Below are 24,170 nucleotides of genomic sequence, written 5' to 3' on the forward strand. Positions count from 1 at the left end.
TAAATATGAAACTTCTAACATTAAAATTCTCTTTACCTTTGGCTTAAGTGAAAGCTAGCCTAAATTGCATATTAAACTGAAAAACAAACAGTCTCTGCTACTTGCAATGAATGTTTACAGAAGGTAGATATCTTGGATCCCAGACATAAGCATGATTCTGTAGGATGAGCCTCTTAGAAAATTTTGCCCTTTGTCCTGGTCTTAGTTTTCCTACTTTGACAGTGAAGCTTTTATTAGACTGTGGACCAGCCACTTGAAAAACCTGGATCACATGTAAACACTACATGTTCCCAGGTCCCATTCCAGTTCTACTGAATCACAATTCCCAGGAGCAATGCTAAAAAAGCTCCTTAGGCAAGGCGTGGATGTGGTTAGGCATACAAGATGACCCTGGATTAAGGCCCTTCAACTCTAAAGAGCTATAACATTCCAAGGAACCCCTGTAGGAAGTAACGTGCTGGGCAACAGGAATGAGGGGGTGAGGAGTGGTAAATAAAGGGTGCCTGGTGGGCATCAACAATGTTTAAACATAGAATAAGGATGACACCTCTTCATACACAGAAGCTCCCTCCCTTCCCTTCTCAGGACTCTCCTACCCCCTGCTGGTACTACCCAGAATTTCTCACTTCCCTGCTAAGTTCCTGTTACTATAGAGACAGAAGCCAGAAAAAGCAGCAGTGATGCAAACATCAGAGCTGGCTCCTGAGAGTGAGGAAGAAGGAGAAAGGTCAGAACAGAGAGGCCAGCAAATGGGAGTTAAGAAGAAAACAACAAATCCTCACAGGGCAGAGTCCACAAACACATATGTCTTATAGGGGCTAGGCAAGTAATAAAAAATGAAGCTGGGTAAATGGAAAAGAGGGTGGGGGGCAGGAGCATGTGATCCATCTAAGAGGGTTGCCAGCCAATTATAGTTATGAGGGAATAATAGCCCGGGGCTGCCATATCCACCTTTTTTTTTTTTTTCAAGAAAAGACAGAAATCTCAATTTTCTCTGAAACTCTTAACATTGAAGTTTTTATAACTAATTAGGATATATATAATATATATATTATATATTATATATATATTTTTTAATCCACCAACCAAACTCACCCCCAGCTTGCATCACTACCCAAGAAGATATGTGAACTGTGAGAAGGCGACCAGTGAAGAAGAAAAGAGCCCAGGGAGAAAAAACATGACGTACAAGGGCTGAAAAGGAACTCTTGAACAAAGGGCTGGGGAATTTTAAAGATTAGCCAGGATGTGTGGTCAACCCCTGACAATCATAGATTCAACATGTTTGTTTTTAAGAAATCACTACTTTTGCCCAAATCAGAAGAATATCCATGTGGCTATTAGTAATTCTGCCTTGGTAAGGATTTGGAGCACTAGCTGTAGGGCTGCTCCCAGGAATCATTTACTCAGGTAATTAGCAAGGTCCAACCAAGATCCAAACAGCATAGACTGCACATTCCTTGTAAATGGAAACTATTATATGTTTCATTTTTTTTTCACCTGTGGAAGATGGTTGTGAAAATAATAAAGTAACATTCACTCATGACCAAGTGTTGAGTGTGCAAGGGTTGTGAGCTAACAAACGTCAGCCATTATGAGCATCTCAATCATCCCTGACAAGTCCAGCAGAAGGAACTAATGTAATGTTGATTTTAGAGATGAGGAAACAGATTTAGAGAGTTATACTAAGTGACTTGCCCTGTACCTAGGAAGCAATGGGTCAGGTTTGGGAGCATCTCATCATTAGTCTACATTACTAGTGCTAAGTGTGGGGTGCAGTAGAGGCATCCAGCATACTGGAGATGGTGAGCTACTCCTCTTCCGTCCTTCCAAAATGTTTCAGATAAATCAAAGCATAGATTATATTGTATCTATTGACCCACTGGAGCACAAAAGAGACTGTTTAAAAATTCTAGTTACCCTATGATATTTTATGAAGAAAACGATATGCTTGCTATATTTATGACCATGAGAATTCTCAAGGCCAAGGGTCTGTACTATTAGGTGGGGAATCAGGGAAGTACAAAGTACTTCAGTTCAGCATCCTACACTGGAAGTGACAATGCAACAAAGAGATGTATTCATTGGGAAGCTCATCCTATGATCGCAAATATAAGCCATACAATTAAAATGACCTGGCTCGCGTGGATAAAAGACTAAAATGAAACACAACTCTTCTTAACTGATAAGATTAGACTGCTGAGTTACAATTTTTCATGTCCTGCTATTACAAAATTCAAATCATATTTTTCAAAGCTTCACTGATAACATGGAAAACCCCAATACAATGCAAACACAGACTCAAAGAATTTTAAACCTGAAAGAGTCCTTATAAATAATTTTGTATAGTTCTCTCATCTAGTAAGTTAGGAAATTTAGATTCAGAAAGTATGACAATATAAGCCTCAAATCACATTGCCTCATTAGTGGTAGAGTTTAGACAGCTTAGAACAGATACTATTGACCACCTCATAGATAAAACCAACTTAGAGTCTTTTGTTGCTTTAATAAGAGGACCCACTGAATTTTCTAAGGAAAAAATACATGAAAGAAAAAGTTAATAAATATGACGACTTGTTAAATCCATTTGATTGATATATCAATCAATATATATATATATATATATATATATATATATATATATATATATATATATAATTTGACAGATCTAATACATTCAGTTCTTAGTCATAAGAAAAATGAAACATCTGCCTACAAAATTTGGTAAAGGAAAATCAAAGGGATACACCTTTTCACTTAGATTGGCAAAGAGTAAAAATATGATAAATCATTGGTGAAGATATAGGTCAACTGACACAAAGCATACAGTTGATAATTCTCTGGAGAGAATTTTCACAATGTGTATCAAAATATATAATGTGTATGCATACCTTCAGAGTAACTAATTCTAATACTAGGGATTCATTTTTAAGAAAACAATTTAAGAGTTGATCAAAAGTATATGAATAAGGATTTTAATGTTAATGTGTCTAGTAAGAAATTAGAAACAACTTAAATGTTGTATTAGTAAAATAAGTTATACTGTATTTATCTTAGGACATTTTTACACCAGCATGAAAAAAATTATATTGTTCTGTATTCATGGACATGATGGTAAGTTCTTATAACTGAGAGGGCAAAAAAAAAAAAATGCTTTAAATATAAATACACGATGCTTTTTATGTAAAATTTTATATGCTATGAATAAAGAGATGTGTGAGACAATATGCACCCAAGTATTATATTGATAATTTTTGGATATAAGATTTTGAATATGTGAATTCTTCTCTATATTTTCCTGAATTATTTAAATAAAATTTAAATGACCATGCATTGTAATCAGGAAAAAAATAATAAATATATTTTGATTTGGGTTTTTTTTTCTAAATTAAAAGTACTTTAAAAACACATGAACACTCACAAAACAAAAAGGGGCACAAGATGATCTATACCAGTAGCATAAGTTTTCTAAGTAACTTCTAATATTTACCATTTTTTATAAAGCAGAATTATCTATGATCCTAACATAATTTTGCATCTGAAGTAAGTGCTAATAGAGATCTAAGAACCTCCAGGACTTTACTGAGAGGATATTTGAATTCAAATAGATTTCATTACTATCTAGCTGAGTAAACTAGACTCAGCCAGTGAACATTCCCTAAAGCATTAAATGAGAAATGTGAGCTTGATGACCCCTGAAGGCATTTACGTCTCAAAAAACAAATAAATAAATAATAATTCTCCAAACCTGAAAGCACAAAATAATTCCTTAGTGATTCATATCCCCTCAAAACATCCCTCAATCCCTGTCTGAATGCAACTCTAGATTGTAGAGGATAAAGTCATATTTCAAAGTTCCTAAGTGGAGCTATGGACATTTGAAATTCTTCCAGAAGTCCCTGAAGAGACCCTTAAGAACTAAACAACATATAAACTCCTACTTGGGTGGTCTCATTCCAATGATAAAGATTGAAAAGTGATATCAGTTCTTCTGCTTCCTGAGGGCTTTGTGAGGGTCTTAGATATAATCACGCCATCACAAAAATGTTGACTAATCTAAAAAAACCATCCTTGGGCTCTGCTTCAAGTAGCTCATTCACTATGTTGCTGCCATTCTCCAAAAAATCTCGTTCAGAACATGGCTTGTACTTTAAGCTTGAAGATCACTTAGTGTAGGGTTTTACTGAAAGTGGAAGCTTTTCACCTGCACACATTTGTAGGGCAAAAGACACACATTTCAGGACACCCACATATCTCATTTCAAATACAGCACTCAGGTCCTACCTCCAAAAATTGATAGGAAGAACAGGGAATCAGAAGAAAATGATCTCACGTTTGTGTATATTAATGACCCTACCTACTTTTGGAGGGCCAGGAAGGGTGTGGAGTTAGAGCAGACTTAACAGTGAAAGAGACCAGAAGTCATAAACTCATTGACATACTTTGGCCAGAAAGAGAATGGTGACAGGTATCAAAATCTCAAGTATAAGAGTGATGATGAACAGCAATGGACATTCAGCTTCAGAGTCAGAAACACAAGAAAGCACGGCAGAGACTGTGGATACCTGAAGAATACATGCTCTGGGGAAAGGACTCAGTAGATTATCATCATGTGGAAATGCAGGCCTTCTGCTGTCAACAGTTAGTTTGTTTCTTCATGAGAAGCTGCAAATGTAAATTCTAAACAAATCTAATTGATTCTTAAATGCTAACAACCGATGTTTTGATACTATACAGACCATCATTGCATTGGGCGAAATAAAACAGATTTGGCCTCTGGGCTACTATCAGTGTGTAAGCCCTCAGATAAAGAATACACAACCTGGTGGGAAATTATATTCAAATCAGTGACAAGAGTATCTTCAAATATATATTAATATATGCACATCAACTTGTTTGGTTGGTGGTTTCATGGACAAGCTGACATCGAAGAAAAAGAAGGAAAAACAGGATAGGGATTAAGGAAATTTAGAGGGAAAGATGAACATAACCAAAGGCAATGAAAGTGTTTGTCTTTTACATTATTATTATTTTAATATAAAGATTCAACAGAAATGAAGGATTAAGTGTGAGAAAGGTGCAGTGCTATGAGGGAGAAGGAACACCTAATTGAAAGCCTATCATATAGCAGGCACCACACTCGGTGCCTACATTTTCATATTAATTCTAATGAAAATATGGCAACAATACTATTCTTCCTTTGCAGATGTGATAATGAGGGTTGACAGACATTAACCAATCTATAATCCCACAACACTTAGCTGGGATGGAATCCCATTAATGTCTGACTACAAAACCAAGTTTTTTACCCAGGAATATACCATGCTGGAAAGTAAATTGGATTTATAGTCTAGAGTTTCATTATCCAATAGGCTAGTTACTAGCCACATATGCTGCTGAGCACATAAAATGTAGCTAATGTGACTAAGTAACTTAGCTGTCAATTTAATTTTAATTAGTTTATAATTAAATATTTTAAAATGATACTAAATTCAGTTATTAGAAAACTTTTAAGTATGTGATGAACACCTTGGGCTTGGGAATCTGGTTTTTCATCCATAAATTTTATAAACAGCAAGTATAAGTCAAGTATTTCTGATGAACTTTTGCCATCAGAATTGACAGGAACTCTTGAGTATAAAACACACACAGGATTCCAAAGACTTAATGTGGAAAAAGGAATTTAACCTATTTCTTAATTTTTGTATTGACTACATGTTACAATGGGGATACCTTGGACATACTGGTTAAATGAATATATTATTAAAATTAACTTTATCTGGTTTTCTGTTTTAACTTTTTTATAATGGGCCCCTAGAATATATGTAGCTTCTCTTACAATTTTGTTGGATTGCACAGGCCTAGATCAATGTTTCTCAACCTTAGCTGTATATTAGAATCAACTATAAGCTAGATAAAAATTATCAGTGTCCAGTCTGATTAGATTAGTTTAGAGTGGAACCTACACACTCATATTTTCAAACATGTCTGGTGATTCTAATGTGCAGCCAGGATTGGGGTGCCATGCTAAAGTGATTAGACTTCATTGCACAGACAGTGGGAAGACACTGAAAGACTTTTGTAAGAGGAAGTGGCAGAATGCTTTCAGATATTATGAAAAGGTGAATCCGGGAGTCCTGGGTTGAAAGGTGTATGCATGGATGTCCCTACGTGGTCTAACCCATTCACCTGTCATCCTCATCTTCACCACTCTCCCCCTGGCTCACTAGCATCCAGGCACAATGATTTCTTTCAGCTCCTGAACCAGCCACACTAGTCCCACCTTACGAGTTTTATGTTTGCTGTGCCTCTGTCTATAAAACTCATAGCACAGATTCTTACATGGATAGCTCCAGGCTGTAACCCATGTTTTCCTGGCCAAACCTGACTCCATAATAGCCAATAGTTTCTCCAGCCCTGATGCTCGTTCTCACTCCCATCTCTATTTTATTTTCTTCATGACCCCTGACACAGCCTGACAACCTCTTATTTACTGCTTACCTTAGGTCTCTCCTACTAGAATGGGAGCTGCAGAATAGACCTGTGTCTTTGAGCCACTCTTCCCCCCTCACCACCTAGAACAGTGTCCAGCAAATACAGGGACCTCAGTAACTATTCAATGAATAAAAGAATGCACATATGGTATTTAACAACAAATTATAACCATGAAGCTTTAATTTTCATGTTCTACCAAATTTTTAAAATGCTTTTTTCAAAATCTTAGAGCTAATGACTAAACCAAGGAAAAATAATTAGAATATTGATTAATATTCAATTCTGATAAATCTCTGTTCTTAAGGCTAATTTGATTGCTAGTTCATTTATTTGAATAACCTATTACCTCAGTTAGAAATGTGGATATATTAAAGTTTAAATTAAATGTGTTTTCCTTGAGTGAAATGCAGGACTTTTTAAAAATTCCAATATATAAATATATATTTGTTTGCCAATGGCATTTCCCATCAGCAAGCCTCCTTCAGTAATTTGCTTTTAGAATTGTTGACCAGAGGGTAATTCACCAAGGGAATTTGTTTTCTGTCCCAATAGAAGAGCAGAAAAATGCAGCTAAAGCTAGACTTGTGGACTTAAATAATAATATGTGGCTCATTTGCTTCCTGATAATAATTTGGAGATTTTCGTGGTACAATTTCTATTTTGGACTTGAAATGCTTTCTCAGTGAACATGTTGGCTTGGGGTGCATTTCAGCTCACAGAGGGTGGCTTAGAAAAGAAACTCTTTTAATTCATTGACACTCTGATTATATTGTCATTCTGGGCAATGACATAAGTATACACTGCCACTCTTCAGGGATGTGGGGGGGAAGCAACATTTTTATTGGATGCATTTTACCCTTAAAAATGAGCTACACTTTTATAGTCACATAGTGAGTTCATAGCACTAATATCACATCTAATTTCTCTGAATCTCCAAAGATTTTCAAAGAACCCTGTGATGGTTTGTGTCCACAAAAACCAATAATAGGATTACATTCATCCAGGTATATAACTTTCTCATCTGCGACAGGTATAATGTGAGTAATACTCTTCACATATTAAACCAAGCATAATTCAAAATATTACTAATCTAAGTTAATATCCTCCATTTCATTTTAACCACTTTAGAATGCCATGAATTAAAACACAGTAAGCTGGAAATTGCTAATAAAGTTTAGTTGCAAGGCAGTGTTCCTGAATTCCTGTTACTGTCCTTGGATAGAACCCAGTAGTGCAGAATGTTAGACTTATTATTCCTCATCTCTCAGTGGCCAGAGTCTTGGAAGCTAAAATTCTCTGACGGGAGATGGAATGCTTAAGAGGGCCAGTGTGTAAGAAGTCCCACAGGCCATATTAGTACATCTCAATTCTGAGGAAAATGTTTCCATGTGGCTACATAATATCTTAGAAAAGTATCTACAGATCTTGAAGTGAACAGATTGTGCTTTTGTTTTTACTAATTTAATGTACATTTGAATCTTTATTAAAGCCATTTATGCTGAAATGAACAAAATATATTAAAATTCCAAATTCTTATGTAGCCGTTATATTGAGGATCCCAAAGCCCAAGGTCTCCAGGAGAAAAGGACATACGTTAGGGAAAAAGGAACAGAGAAGGACAATGAGAAATGGACAGGACTGAGGCAAGTGACAGGACATGCACCATGTAAGGGAAGAGAAGCTGCATATCCTGGTAGACCTTATTGCCATCAAGGTCCAGTTTTATCAAATCTTCTAATTTTTCAAAAGAATTTGAGAATTCGCATTTTTATGTAAAATCTTCCACATTTTAGAAGCAACTAATATCCACTTTTATAAAGACACCATGTAAATTGAGTTGCCAGCTTTAGCAAATAAAACTGCAAGATATCCAGTTTATTTTGAACTCCAGATAAAAAGTGAGTCTCTTAGCATCAGAATGTCCTGAGAATCACACGGGGCATACTTATACCAAAAAGGGTAGGCTGTTTACTCTGAAACTCAAATTTACTGTGCATCCTCTATTGTATCTGAGATCACATATGTGAAGCAAATTTGCAGGCTAGATTCATCACTTGGGCTACACCGAAGTTTTAAAATAAATACGGCCTCGTTGGATTGCAAGGGACACTTCATTTGGGTCTTCAATTCGAACCACTTTGTTAGAGTTTGTTATTCAATTACTATGTTTCTGTTTCTTTGAGGGTTTGTTTTAACAAGTTGATATCAAGGTTCCTTGAATGCAAGAACCTCCTCTTCATTTTGAAGGTAGATCCACTGAGGTAAGTTCACTAAGCGGGTGCTATGTATCAGGTCTTGTTCTAAGTGCTCCATATGCATTAAATTACTTAACCCTGTCATTTCCATGCATTGTTGATATTCTTATTATTCTCATTTTCCAGATGAAGTACTGAGGCACAGAGAAGCTAAGTATCATGTCCAGGGTCATGCAGCTAGTACATGGCAGAAGCAGAATTCTAATCGAGGTGTTCTGGCCGTAGAGCCTAAGTATCTACTCCATCATCTTCAAAACAAAAACAAAAACAAAACAAAATAAAAAACAAAAACAAAAACAAAACTAAACTAAACTAAAATCAATGGACAGGAGCCTCTCAAAGACAGACAACTCTAGCCAAAATACCCATCAGGTTTATAGAAAGCTGAGACAGAGAAATTTGATTCAGGTTTAAATTCATGAATAAAGACTTGCCAGCTCCAAAGAGCAATGTATGGTGTCATTTGTGCTGCCCTTCTGTATGGGAAGACAAAAAAAAAAAAGTGTTCTTTCAAGATAATCTCTTAAAAAAAAGTAGAACAATATGAAGGTGAGACTACAGCCTCACAGTCAGAAGAGTAAAGTATGGCACTGGCTTTATGAGTCGTTCCATGAATTTTATGTTCTGTGCATTCCACAAAGTAACGGGAAATTAAATTAACACAGTTCTTTATAGCATTTTAAATTTTTACCACAATTAATTTCCTGTACTACTGTATTTTAGTTCTGCAGCAATCATTTGAGTAAATTTAACTCAGATATATAATACCTTCCCCCCAAATCAAAGAAATAGTCACTTTTTCCTGACTTCTTCATGAAAATTCACCTGCCTGCCTTATTTTATGTGAAAGGTTATGGGGCACAGGCCACTTTCGCACTTAAAGTAGAAGAAAGCTTAGGTATTCTTTTTAGGTAAGTGTGCCCTATCCCTATATACCCCTTCCAAAAAAGACCACTTTATGCAATGACTAAGACACAGTGCAGACAGGAGATACATATAAACTTTCATCTTTTTCTTGGGTGCTTACTTACGAAATCAGCCATTAGTGAACTCTGGTAAATAGACAGAGAGGTAACGAATCACCTTGCCTCAAATCAGACCAACAAAACCCGCATCTCCAAAGAAGACTCACTCACCCCATAAAGAGGGCTCTTATAACTCACCTGGTCTATACTCCTTATTTTACAGATAAGAAATTGAAGTCCAAAGGAGTGAAATGACTAATCTGCTTCCCCTATTTTGGAAAGGTCCCATAAGATTTCCTTTGTTTTACTTAGTGGAGCATGCTTTGCTCATAGTCCTAGAACTATGGACTAGGGACTGCTCCAGAAGACCAAGTACAGATACGCCCAGGTGCCGTACACCTGCAAACCTCTTTCCTCAGCTGTAAAGTGAGAGAAGAGGAAAAAGTGACAAGTTTCGTTCCAGCATTCTTAATTCTCTGTTAACTTCCAAAGTGATTTCCAGTGACGCAAGTCATTAGGCATATAGAATATTGACTTCTAAAAAGTGCCCTGGTGCACGGAGCACCGTTTTTCCTGAACTCAATGCTGACTACCTACTCACAGATACATTATGTTCCAGCAGTGTTTGTGAGTAAAATTTTACTTGGAATAATTTCCCCACAGAAGATGTATTATATGTGGTGACATGACAGGATGGGCCAGAAGATAAAGAACTTTAATACTAAGTAACTATTTCTCATTCAGAGCACAGGGCCGAATTGAGGTAAAGTTTAGAAATAGGGAAAACCTTTTTGATACTCTCCTATATTTTATTTTTCTTCCTCCATTTCTCATCATTGACTTTTCTCCCCCGACCTGTGCTATCCCTCATCCCAAAGCACTAGAATTTGGTAAATTACCTACTTGCTCTTGGTCCTGAATACAATTCTTTTTCCTTTTTTTTTTTTAAGAAGAAAAGAAAGCTTGTTAAATTAGTTTACTCTAATTTTGAGCACTTGAGAGATCCAAAATCATCATGGAAGTAGTCTAAATTTGTATAGAACCTGTGCTGTTTGTTCCTTCTGTGAAAAAGCCCAAATTGCTCAGCAGGGTCATTCACAATCTCCACAACCAACCTCACCAGCCCATTTTGCTACCCACTCAATGATCTAACCGAGGCAAATGGTTTGCCAGTCATGTTCTTTTTTGACCTCGCCTATACCAATTTCCCTTCAAGGCCTTTCCGCATCAGAAAAACACCCATTAAGAACTGCTGAACCACCACTCCTCCCAACCCCTCTAAGGGGCAGAAAATGAATACTGAACCTGTGATTTGTGGAACTTAGGCAAGGTAAATCAAAGTAAAGAGAAGAATGGACAGTGGTGAAAGAAAATCCTAAGTCAGAGCTTGCAATTAATGTGTTCACTAGACTTCAGAAGGAATCTACTTTGGGCAAGAGTTTTAAATCCTTCATTTCCATATAACCACATTAAATTACAAAACATTTTCAGATGTGTCATCTCATTTGATTTTAACAAGCCTCTGAGGCAGCCAGGAAAGGTATTATTTGTCTCATTTTTACAAAAGTGAGAATTGAAGCTGCAAGAGTGGATTAGCTTTTTTCAAGATCAACTAAGTTGTGGATAGTCTCCCAGATCTCTACTCTATCCCATGGTTACCCTCTTTAAAAGTTCACATCATCCTTACATTTTCTTTCACTTTTGTTTGCCTTAGACACTCTCTATATTTTCCCCAAAATATTTCCATAACAATGAAGGTGAATGGAGATAGAGACTAGATGGAGTCAGAAATCTCATGTTCTCACATGTTATTTCTAATTTTATACATGTGGACACTAGCATGCATTCCTACAATTAAAGTCTTTATTTTACATGAATTATTGTTCTTTGTAGAAGCAAAAGGAATACCTTATGATTATAATGAACTTTCATTAATTTCTTCATTCGATGACTCAAAGATGATGTCTGGTTTGTGTTATATATTATTATATCTCTATTTTAAGATTTTATATTAAGTATATCTTTTAAGTGGAATTAAAAAACAAACAAACAAGCAAACAGGTGAGATGGCTTTCCAGGTATCAAGTTCTCTGATAATTAGCTTCGTTATTGTCTGAAGTGCTAGGCTGAGCACCTGCCTCTTCCTTTGGGGTATAACACTGACCCACTAAAAGGAAACACTAAAACCAATTTATCTTACTCTTGAAGTAACAAGAATTGTGATATATTATTTCAGTGGAAATTGACTGAACAAGTCTTCTTATATGCAGGGTAGCTCATTTAATGTTAATGAAGGTGATTGAGTGGCTTTTATACCTTCAATCTACTTGCACATTTTTAAATTAAGAATGTATTATGAAGAATGTTAAGAAACTTAAAAGACTATATGATGTTATTTTCCATGAGCAATTTTGTTTTTTGTAAAAGATAAACACCTGATAATCATATGCTGATTAACTGTTAAGGGTCTTTCCCACATTTTGACTTTTCCTAGGTCTTTCATCATACCTTCATTGACACTGACTTGTCATCTCCAACAGGTGAGCATACCAGTAAAAACACGAATGTTACTTTCACAAGTGTCAACATGATCCAGGGAAAAAGGTTTCTAGAATGCTGGAGCAATCCAAAATGAGACATATTTCCTGTATGTATTCATATTACAGCAAATAAATTTGAAAATTTTATACTAGGAGATACAGGAATTAGCAATTATGAATTTTAATATCTCATATCTGTGATAAATTAAACAGAAATTCAGCTAATATAAAAGTTTCTGATTGAAAATGTATATTAAAATTGCTACTAATGGATAAAATCAGAAGCCTACAATTTTAGAGTAGGGCAGGACACTAGAGATCACCCAGTTCAGGGACTGGCAAAACACAAACCACAGGCCACCACCTGTTACTACAAGGAAAGTTTTACCTGAACATGCCCATTCGTTTATATGTCGTCCATAGCTTCTTTCATTCTGTATTGGGAGAGTTGAGTAGTTAACTGTGATAAAGACTTCATGCTCCACAAAGCCTAAAATATTTCAGTTTACTCTTTTTGTGTGTATAGGGAAGCTGAGGCCAAGAGGGAATGACTTGCCTAAGGCTGCACAGATATGTTTTGAAGTTTTATTAGAAATACATTCTCAAAAAATAAGTCCTGATACTCATCACAAAAGATAATATAGAAGCCTGGGCTTCTGAAATGAAACAGACCCGAATTTAAGTTTAGGGACCACCAGTAAGTAGTGATAAGGCCTTTGAGATTACCTCGTCCCTCTGTAGTAAATAGTCATCTTTACCCAGAATCCATTCATGCTTTCCTTCTTCTTCATGGAATCTCACCTGTGTTCACTTATCATCTCCCCATTGTAATCAAAGAAAGGGGAGGGGAAAGCTGACCGCACCTCCACCTTCAGGCATGAGCTCTGATTTGTATAAATTCATCATAGTAATCCTTTCCCTCTTACTCCTGATTGGTTCAGGAATGGACAGGAGATTGGGAATGGCCAATATGATCTAAATGAAGGCTTGCTAAAGAGGTTTCATGAAGAACTCTTCCTTTCTCCAGAGACTCATAAGGAGCCAGTTTCTCTTTCTCTAAATGGACGTAAACAAGAAGGTATTTTGCTCCAGTCGATCTTGGCTGCTCTTTTCTAATCATTAAGGAAAATAGTCTAAGGATAATGCTGATGCAGACATTAGGACAGATTGAGTAGAATGACAAAAAGAGTAAACCAGAACTCTAACCAGAGCCTGCCTGAGTCTGTTATATCTCTTGATTCCCAGTTACATAAGACAAAATTCCCTTAATGCTTCACCAGTTTCAATCACACTATTCCTGACAGCCAAAAGCATCACTCCTCTAAATCTTAGGATAAGAATATATCTATCTCACAGTGCTGTTCTGAGGATTACATAAAATAACATATTAAGTAGCTGGCACCCAGTAAGTATTCAATGAATGTTAGTTACTTTCATTGATATCCATGAATATTAATTTCCACTGGATGAAATGTCTAGAAAATGAACGTATTTACAAATATTTTATAAAACATGATGGGCTATGCATTCAACATAATATAAATTACATAACTTCTCTATTGCAATATAAATAATTATACTGCAGTGTTTCCAGATAAATAATTCAGATTTCCCCTGGTGTTCTTTAGTTCTATGGCCAAAGGAGCACAAGAATACTGCATTGGAAATTGGTTTGTTTCCTTTGTCAAAATTAACCTACTTGAAATATATTTGTTCATTTCAGTAGACATGAAAAACTCCACAAGCATAATATTCAAGATGAAGAATTTTTGTTTTTAATGAGACCGGAAGGGAAGAACACCTCAACCTAATCTCTGAAGGAAATAATCATAATGTATGTATCTGGTACCTCACAGGGTCAAGATGAGGGGCAGGGGTCAAAAAGCTGAGACTTCAGTTTGGGGCATGAGTATGTATCTGAATTGAGGCATCCCTGCTAAGCAGCTGACAGATATTCCGAATAAATATCCATGACAAATAATCTCCTGCAATCTTGGTTATCACTGAACGCCATTTTCTCATTAGGTAGTAATGGGGTAGGCTTTGAAGTCAATAGAAGTGTCTTGTTCTCATAGGGGTAGTCTACTGTGACCTCACTAGGATAAGTGATGATATTAGTAAGATTTGAAACATTTTCCTTTTCCTGCCTTCCCAGAACAGCTGCAATAACCAGGGGAGAGTTTATAGCCATAGTAAGTGAATTTACCCTAGTTTCAGGGCTTAAGTTTTATCAGACAAGAACTGGCTCAGGTTTATCAGTCTTTCATTTAACCCAACAATTAGAAGAAAACCTGTTCTTGCCAATGTAAACTCAATATATATGATTTTTATTTTAACTACATCAAGAACACTTTTTTTTTTTTTTTGGTCCTATCTCCTTTCTAATACACTCAAAACAGAAATTGAACAGACTATCTTGAGAGATGGCAGTAGTCAATGTGATTAACAGAGTATACTAATGATTCTTCAAGAAAAGAAAGTAGACAAGAGGCCTCCATCTCTGTTCCAACACTGGAATTCTCACTTTGTAGGCCTCTAAGGATTATTCAGGGCAGAAGAGGGAAAGGTAAATTGATACAAGACACAGAAAAAGAAATGCTTCTAGTATGTTTGGAGTAAGTACCACTCAATATCACAGACTAGTAAATCAACAACAATCAATTCAAATCCAAGGGGGGGGGGGGACTTCCATTTTGTCCTTGCAGCATAATGACCTAATTTATCCACTTGGAACAATAGTATCCTTACCATGAAAAACACAGTTAATGTGAAATGGAAAGATGTCAAACGAACAAACAACAATTTGTAAATACTTCACAGAGTCATGTATTATCTTATGTAATAACAATTGTCTAAGTAATGGGTAAGAATGTTTTCAAGTTTATTTTATAAATAATTCAAAACCAACCAGCAATCCTGGGAAGTATATGAGTAGACAGTAAAATGTACCACAAAATATATTCTTATGCTCTGATAATGAAGTTCCATATGCTCTTTGGACAAATGCCTATGTTTTAAAAGTGATTTCCAGGTTGGAACCTCAGCCAAACACCTGCATGCTAAAATATCATTGTGCAAATAATTTTTACTACCCCTACTTAAATCTAAAAATGATCGTAAATGCTCCCTTCTGCAAAGAAAGAACTAAAAAGAATTACTACATTCCCCATACATTCATCACATTTTAGAAGAGAATGGCATTTTGAAGGAAAAAAAATCATTTTTATTTTAGCCACTGAAATAACCAAAAATATTTAGATTTTTAAAAATATTATAGGACACTAGTAAAATAAACGAGTCCATTCATTCTTAAATTCATAAATTAAAGACATTTATTGAAAGCCTAGTATGTGCTAGAAAAACATTTAAACCACCTACACGCTTTATATACAAACAGTAAACTGTACCCAAGAAAGCCTTGCATTAAAGCTAGAGAAGAGGTTTGTATACGGATGGTTTATATAAATTTTTAAACCCTTTCAGTAGACAGCTAAATCATAAAGCAAAACTACAACAGTTTTATGTACCCTTTTAAAAAGAGATTAATTTAGGTAGACCCAACAGAAACTTCCTACACTTACAAATGCATTTACTTAGGGGAAAAGGTGAAATGTCACATCTGGGATTGATAATGTTTGGTTTCACCCTGGTCTTTGAGGATAACTCTTAGACTCCAAGCAGCATTGTATCTGGAAAGAAGAGTGGGTGTAAGGATACTCAGCGTAATGAAACAGGCCAGGTTTAATTCCCTTAATCGCTTGGTCAGGGCAAGTGAATTAACCAGCCACATCTGTTCACTTTGGAGTACCCAGTCTGGGTTCTTTCTCTTTATGCAACAGGGTTCTGCAGGATTATTGCACTCTTTCATGGATTTGGCCTATTTGTACCTTACCTCTCCTCACCAAGTGGGGTATGAGAGAAGGGGATACAATATGTTAAAATTCAGGACACAGGCCTGCCCATATTATCATCTTCCTTTAGACAGTGTGAACAGGGAAGTGATCCTTAAACAGACGCTTACTGGGCTGGATCTACTAAGGAGAAAGGAGGAGGGAAAGAGTTCAGACCCACTGACTTGAACTGTTTCTTCCATTTCCTTCCTCCAGGGCTAAGAACAGATCACTAAGTGCTTCTGTCTTGCTAAACCTAAAATACTCCATGTCTTATTTTATGTTTCTCCAAAAAACAACCTCAAATTCAAGTTCTGTGACACTCAGAAATGATGGATCCCAAAATATCTATCAGGGTCTTCCTCTTATAAAGCTCATGACCATTTTGGGGAAAAATCTTAGATGACATCAAACACCAGTAAATATTCCCTAATTCCTATAATGTAATACTCGCTTTTCACAAAATAAACTTACATAATGCATTTCAATCCTGACTCCTTTAGGTGATGACAATGTTCGCTCCTCAAATTTCACTCCCGATTTCACGGTATCAGTGTTTCACAGTCCCAGGTACACCAGTTTATCAACCTGCTATATTTTCAGGAGAAACTTTTCAACATTCCCTTATGAGTATAATCCTATTGGAAAACTTTATCATACACAAGTTACAATGACACCTCTTATTAATAATCCTATAATCTGATACTACCCAGAGTTGAAAATAAAAGCACTAAGGTTATAGTCAAATCTACCTTCTTCCCATAGACATGCTTGGACTTTTTAATGTGAGTTGGCTTTCCTGAAAACATGTCATCTATTTATTTCCTTCATTTCCATCAATTTGGAATACCACTGTCAAAAAAAGGAGCTGTATACACAGGGAAAGATGGAAAATGCATGCTTTTTGAAGATAGAGTCCGTATATTTTTATTCTTTGCCATGGGCCACTGCAAGATTGTACTCTTGGCCTATTTTGATTATTAAAAGAAGGCCATTAAAAAGCAGCATCAGAAATCTTTCAGGTCAGAACAGAAGGAGAGTAGATGAGGATAGAATATTGCTCAAGTAAGTTTTTTGTCCTGGTAAAGTTCTCTCTTTGACTGTACAAGCCAGAGTAATATTTTTAAAGCAAAGCTACAATTTTCCCACTTTGTACTTATAATACAAGTCCCTCCACTGGCCTCTTTGTACTTAGAATATAATCCAGACTCCTTACAAAACCCTACATGTTCTGGTTCCTATTTACATCTCTAACTTCACCTTGTACCACTTTATTCTTATTACTTCCCACACTATACTCCGCTCTACCCACTATCAGGCCAACCTTACACACCTAATTAACTCAAGGCCACTACCAGCCTATAAAGTTGTCTTCACTAAAAACAACAACAACAAAAAACAAAACTCATACACATATATCCCCTGGTGGACATAGTCCCCTCAGGTACTTTGCTTGGCAAAAAGAACAGCATTTGTGGTTTAAACAAACAAACAAACAAAAAAAAATCCCACTACTCTGTGGGAAGATGCAGCCCCATCCCTGATAGCATGTTATGTAAGAAAAGCATGAAATTTCAGCCACTCCTTCTCCCCTTGGTCAGGTGCTTTGTGCAGTGCACATACCACATAACACTCCATGACAGCCCTGGAATCTCTTTGCTTGGAAGTTCTTCCTCTAAATTTCTCACACCTGGTTCCCTCTCATCATTCAGATATCAAATATCACCTCCTTTGAGAGTTCTCCCCTGACAACAAAAACCCTTTTCCCAGCCCCACCACTCTCTATGCATACTATGCTTTATTACCTGTGTAGCATTATTACTATTTGAAATTATCTTGCTCCTGGATGTCTATATGTTCTAATCTGTCTTTCCCTCACCAGAATATGAACTCCAAGAGCGAGGGGATATTGTCAGTCCTAGTCACTACTGTGTCTCCAAAACCAATGGCATGCCTGACAGTTGTAAGCATTTGATAAATATGTGCTGAAATGATGGCTAGATACAGGGTTTAGAGAGGAAGGAAAATGAAATCAACGGGCAGACATACTTGGAAGTTTAGTGATAATCTTCGTGAAAGCTTTTCATTCTGAGTGTGTTTGATCTGGGACGCTGCAAGACTTCTATAAAGTAAGGAATGGTAAAAGGCCAATAAAATCTGTTAAGAAACTAAGCCAAATCGTTTTTGTCTTATGCATCCTGATTTTTATGGTTACTGAGAAGCCACAACTCCATGAGGAGGAGAATCCTGAAAGCAATGGAGCTATCAGTCAGAAGAGACAAAGCTGAAAGATTTCATGGCCATCAACCTCCATGAAAATAACCTTGGCTGATTCACAACCAACAGAACATTGCATTTTTACAAGTCAATAACCTTGATCTCCACAACAAAGACATACGTAATTTAATAACAAATCACATCGTGTGACATAAATCTATACTACTAATAATACTTTCTTGGATAGGAAGTGAAATCATAATCTATGTCACCTGCCAAGTGAGTTCGCCAAAGAAATCAACATAACTCTCAATTCTGAATAGAGGGGACAAACATCTAACTCCCTGTCGGCCTCAAATTCTCATGTTAATAAGAAGAAGAGGGACTCCCAAACCTTGGCTGCCAAGGCAAGTACATATAACAAATAAGAATGACTCCCCCTCACCTGTGCCTATCCTGGTGTAGGTCCTCCAGCTCAGGCAAGTTTCTCATCCTCTCCCATTAAGTGACCAAGGAACTCAGAGACTTACTAGTATTGATATGTAACAGTCCATTTTTAAACTCTCCATAAATGCTGAAATTGCTCTTGTCCATATTCAGAATAAAATCCAAACATTTAAGCAGTCACAGTGGGAATTGTAGACATTATGACCCATAGCTAGGCTTAAGTTCACCTTCCCATGATGAAGACAGGGTTTATTAAAAGGAAATAATAGTGCAAATTACTCCAAACTGTATAATTCTTTACTTAGAAGTTAATGGATTCCCCCCCTTTTTTTTCAGTTACAATGGCTCTTGCTCAAGGTGAATATTGTTAACCATTCCCCTGCCCGAGAAAAGGTGAGAATGCAGTAATGAGCAGTTAGTTTGAGTTACTTCAAGAACCAAAAAGCATTAACTTTGCTTTCCAAACAATTTATATTTCAGAATGTCCTAAACTTCTGAACACACTATTTAACCTGTTTTTTTGTTTCTTCATATCTATAAAATGGATAATTATTCTACCTGGCGCACACAGGTGTTATGAGGAACAAATGGCATAATGTTTTCTAATTGCTGAGCAAAACACCAGGCACACATGCATATCTCTTATTTGTTCATTGTTTGCTGTTGTATCACTTTAATATCATTCATCCAAAAAGCTATGGCCTTCGATGCCATCATATTCAAACAATAGCTCTAGTTTCATAAAAGTTGTACCGCACAAAAACAAAAAAAGGTCACAAAAAATAGAATCAAAATGTTTGTTCCCATTTAAAACAAATAGAGTGCTTCTTTTGGGAGGGACATAAAATACCATAATGAAAATTTTAAAGTAAAAACTATTAGCTATCATGAAATAGTGGGTTTGCCCAAATAGCCATAAAGTGGCAGAATAGTCAACTCTATCAGGTACCCAAGTAGGAAATTTTTTATTCACCTTATGAAAAATGATTTGCCAAAATGTATCACTCCATATATTCTCACCTAGTATGGCCATCTTTGTTCACATGTCCAAGAAGCTGTCCATTAAAGTGCCAAATGGACAGTATCTCCAGGCAAATGGTTTGACTACCTAAAAGATCTAGTTTCTTTGTAAAATTTTACTGCTGTTCTGACACCAACTTGCACCACATTTTTTACTTCCTATGGTTCACATCCGAACTGAACTAAGAACTGTATCCTAAAACCAATAAAAAATTCAATTACGTTTTGGGATAAATTCCAGTGATATCTTTAATACTAACTTGCCCATTTAAGAAGTACAGTAGAAGTCTCTATGAAAAATGCCCTTAATTCAGATAGTTTTCTGGCTGACATTACCAGCAACCTAAAAACCAGTGTGATGGATGGAAAAAGTTAAAAATATTTCACTCTGTGGTGAACATTTCAGAAGTGCAATTGCTGGGAACTAGATTTAAGCTTTAATTAGGAAATGTATATATCACAGGGTTGCTCCTTTCCTGTGATCCGGGGAGAAAACGTTTTTATGTGCATGAGTTGAAATGCAGAGATCAATAAAAATCAAGTTTGACAACACCAAGACCAAAGAAGCTTTGAGGAATTTGGAGATTTAAAAGATTACCTCCATAAACCTGGGACCATACCACTTAATTATTCTATCATTGGGGCTACAAACTAGAAACAGAAATCCTTTTCTTAAATATTATTAATTAGACATTTTAACACTTTATTCCAAAGACAAAGTGTACTTCACAAAAAGTCTGTTAATTATGTAGCTATTTATTTGTTTTGAACAGCAAATAACTTTATATTTCTAACTATTAAAAAGAAAAAGAAAGGCATACTCATATGGAAAGATTAATGAATGGGTTAGAAAGGAAAGAAAAGGTGAAAAGTGCAAAGGACCAAGTAGTGCAGGAAAGAATGTTTCTATTTCTTTGCTCAGATTAACCATGGGAGAGAAGAAATGGAGTAGGATGCAGGTGCGTGTGTGTGTGCACCTGATCATTTAATCAATATAAACTATCACGACAGATAATTCAGGCCTAAAATTTAATTTTGGAGCTCACGTCTCTTTTGAAGGGTGTAAATGAGTTGATCTCAATGGCACAATGAAGTTGATCCTCTCACGTTTTCTGGTGGAAGCTCATTTTCTTACAAGTGCTTCATAACCACACACTTGAACAGCCAGGCCTCTGATCCGCTTCCTCCTCTCATGTCTCGATGTGAAGCACAAAGCTGTAAGTGGGACAGCCTGCAGGACCGATGCTAAAAGCTTTGTTGTGGGAATTCCTAAAGCGTATTCCTATAAATAGGATGGTCTGCATTTACTCAAGTTGTGCACACTGACCCAAATAGGAATGATGCATTTGATTCACAAATGTGTGCATCAATTCGCTGGGAATCAAATGGGCAGGCACGGTTCCCAAACGTGGATGTTTCCTTAGAAACATCCTCAGTATTTTTATCTGTCTCCCCTTCTAAGTGATTTTTGAAACAAAGTCTACACAAATAACTGAAAGAAAATAGTTTTTAACATATATGTAGACAAAGAGTTGAATTTTAATAGACATGTAGACAAAGAGTTGATATCCCAATACAAACATAACCTACAAATTGTTAAGAAAAAGGCAGCACACCCGATATGAAATAGACTGCCAGTTCAAAAGATAATGCAAATGGACAAAGCACCACAAATGAAACCCACCTAGGAAAGAAAGACCAACTTCTCTAGTAAGCAGGTAAATGGAAATTACAACAAAAACCATTTATGACTCATTAGATTGAGGACAATGTAAAAAAATTGTTAATACCTAGTGTGATTAAGGGTACAGGAAAACAGGCAGGCACACTCATCAATTGCTGGAAGGAGTATTAATTACTGCCAAGTTTTTTGGATTTTCTTCTGGCTCTATTAAAATTTAAAAACTACAACAGCTCAATGTTAGGAAACTTCTGTCCTACAAAAACAAAAACAAAAAAAACAAAACAAAAAAAACCCCAAAAACCAAAACCAAACAAACAAAAAACAGGCACATGTCAGGATGTATGTACAAGTTTGAGTATCAAAGAAAAGGTTGTAAAAGCCAAAAGTATAAACTACTTACATGTCCATTAACAGGATAAGAAAAACATGACATGCACTATAAGTCTTAGATTGAATTCCCTAGAAAATGACCCTGAGATTAAAAAAAAAAAAAAAAAAAAAAGGAAAAGGAAAAGGAGGGAAGGAAGGGGGACAGGAATGGAAGCGAGGCCAGTGTGCAATCTCAAGCAGCGACCCATAGCGGGTAACTGGCTCAGTAGTACAGAGAGATTTTGGAGACTACCAGGGTCACGTTCAGCCTTGTCCTAGACTGACGGCTGCACCTGTCGGTCATGGGTTCCGGGCTCCGCCCAGGGGATATAAAACAGACTCTGGCAGCTGGAGTCAAGACCTTTAGGGAGAAGCAGATGCTGGCTGGTGGGAGTGAAAGTGCACCAGGAGCCAGTGGGCACAAAATGGAAAGACCGAACCTCACCTGCTACTCAATGGGGTATTATGTGCTATAAAAAAGAATAAATTAGAGACATACATTTAACTATAGAGTTGACTGTGCTATATGATTAGACACCAGATTTTCTTTTTTAGGAGTGGGAAGCCTTATTTATTTATTTATAGAAGGCTGAAGTATGAAATGAGAAACATTACGATGTTAACATAAAAGCTACCATGGGATGGTGGGGGAGAAGCAGATTGAAGGAACGGGGAACAGAGAGAACTGGCAACTTTTTACGTGTATATACTTTTATACTTGTGTTTGGCCTATGCATACATTGCATCCATAAATGAACAAATAAGGCAAAAGATCAAATATGCTGCATCAAAATTAACTTCTATAAGCTCTTTTCCTTTAATTGAAAATGCTCAGATTAAAATATTTTCTCAGAGTTAATAGCCTTGCCCTTTTAACTGCAAGCTGAGAAATGCCTTTGGGACTTAAGTCTACATATGTGATCCTGAAATTAACAGACAAGCACACAGTCATTCTGGGCAATGGGGGAATAAGGCAGAAAGAAATGGAAATATGTATGTTAAAGCACTGCAATAATGATATTCAAAATGCAAGCATCTCCATTAATTATAAAACCTCAAGGAATCAATAGCAGGAGAATGAGTAAATGAATTAAAATGCATTAAACAGAATCATGACTACATAGGCATTAAATTATGTTTCTGTAAAATTTTGACTGGCTTAAAAAAAGTAGGATATAATGTGAGGTTTAAAAAAGGAACGTGTTATACTGTATAAGTAAATGATTCTTGGGGCGCCTGGGTGGCTCAGTCAGTTAAGGATCTGCCTTCAGCTCAGGTCATGATACTGGGATGGAGCCCAGAGTTGTGCTCCCTGCAGGGAGCCTGCTTCTCCCTCTCTTCCTTGCCTATGCTCTCTCTGGCTATCTCTCTCACTATCTCTGTCTCTCTCCCTCTCAAATAAACAGATAAATAAATGGTTCTTATTGCATAATTAAATATATCAGGTACCTATATTTCTGTATGTATACATATACATACATGTAAATAAGAACGTATTTCTCTGGAAGAACACATGTCACCTACATTGTAATAGTGGTTATACCTAGGTTATTGGAATACGACTGATTTTAAAAGTCTCTTTTTTTTCTTTTACTTTTCTGCATTGTTTTTCTTTTAGCCAATGTCATGCTTCAGTATTTTCCTTTTTTTAAGGTTTATTTATTTATTTGAGAGAGAGAGAAAGAGCACATGAGTGAGGGGGAGGGGCATAGGGAAAGAATCTTCAAGCAGACCTCCTGCTGAGCATGGAGCCCACCCTGGGGCTAGATCTCAGGACCCATGATATCTTGACCTGAGCCAAAACCAAAAGTTAACACTCAACCAACTAAGCCACCCAGGCACCTCTAGCATTTTCCAGTAAAACCAAATCAAATGATAAAACAATTTGCTTCTTAAAAAAAAAAAAAAAGGCACTCGTAAAGAAATAAGCTCCCATCTGCCTAGCAATTTTGACAAATAAAAAGGGTATTTACATTGTCTTCTACTGTTGAACTGACCAAAAACTCCCTAAAAAGTATCTAGTCTCTGGTCATTCTTAGAGTTGTAGAAAAATCACGGTAAATGTATTAACCTGGTTAGCTAGCCTCAGAGTATCTGGGATCTGAGTGTACAATTTCAGGACTTCTAGGCTGGCTCCAAGGATAATAAATTTGGAGGGAACCCCAAAACTGTAGGTCCTTTAGGATGAGGAAAGTCAGTCTAGGCTTAAAGGGCTGTATTTGTAGCCTATTATGTCCTACTACAATTAAAGACTTCAGCAGTTAGAACAAAAAATGATAATTTGCTAT

Source organism: Ursus americanus, chromosome 15, assembly GCF_024610735.1.
Source record: "Ursus americanus isolate L20-20 chromosome 15, mUrsAme1.1.p, whole genome shotgun sequence".
Lineage (NCBI taxonomy): Eukaryota > Metazoa > Chordata > Mammalia > Carnivora > Ursidae > Ursus > Ursus americanus.